Genomic DNA, 1,099 nt, shown 5'->3' with positions numbered 1-1,099 from the left:
ATATAAAATATTATATAATAAAAGTTCTGGATATAATAGAGCATAGAAACTTATTATAAGACTACAACAGAACGCATGAAATCGTATAACACAATAGATAGTTTGTTAAAATTAGCATCTAATTTTTTATATTAATTAAAATTAAATAAAAATTTCAAATTCAATGGTGGTATATTATATTGGTTAATATGATGAATAATTACTTGAAAATATTCAAACTATTATTAATAGAGAGTAAGATTACGCACGTAAATGTGATTTGCATATTCAACATATAAATGCTATATTATATATCGAAATCTAATATGATATAAAATAAAATTAATAAGCTGTAAATGATTAAATTAAGCTTATAAAATATTATATATAATGTAAATGAGAAATTAGACGAACCAAAATTGAAGAAGCAGGAACAAGTCTGAACACGTCTGGACGGCTACTGATACAAACGAAAAGTGTGTAGAAATGAACTAAGAAAGTCGTCCTCTTAGTCGTCCTTTGATTGTTTACATGTGCTATTGTCGGTATTTCCTAAATACTGTGTACAGTATAGCGTATACAAAACATGTGTATACATATACCTGAGTAGAATATCACGCTTTTTCTTTTGTTGCTCGCTGAAGACTCATTTCCAAGAATTATTTGGCAATTGGTGGGGATACTTTAAAGCTATTATTTATACGCTATCTTTCTCTGTTTATTAAGGAGCTCATTATATGTATTTAAAAACGGATTTTTAATTTAAAAATATGCGCATATAATAGCGAATATAAGTAGAATAGAAAATATAATATTTAACCTGAAAAAAGTTAATAAAAATAAGTAAAATTAAATGAAAATAATCAAGAACAAATAAAAATAATAAAGAAATTAGAATTTTTCAGTGGGTTTCACTAAAAAATAATTTAATACATTATGAATATTGAAATTATTAAAAGCTAAGTATTTTTGAAATGTACCAAAGTATGCAGCCATATATATGATCGTATACCTATATGTATATAAGTGATCGTATTTCTGTTGTGTGCGTGCATGCATGCTTGTGTGTGTGTGTGTGTGTGTGATCACATATGAAAATCGAATTTAATACAAAATATCA

Source organism: Vespula pensylvanica, chromosome 1 (genome assembly GCF_014466175.1).
Source record: "Vespula pensylvanica isolate Volc-1 chromosome 1, ASM1446617v1, whole genome shotgun sequence".
NCBI classification, from domain to species: Eukaryota; Metazoa; Arthropoda; class Insecta; order Hymenoptera; family Vespidae; genus Vespula; species Vespula pensylvanica.
This window is presented reverse-complemented; position numbering follows the sequence as displayed.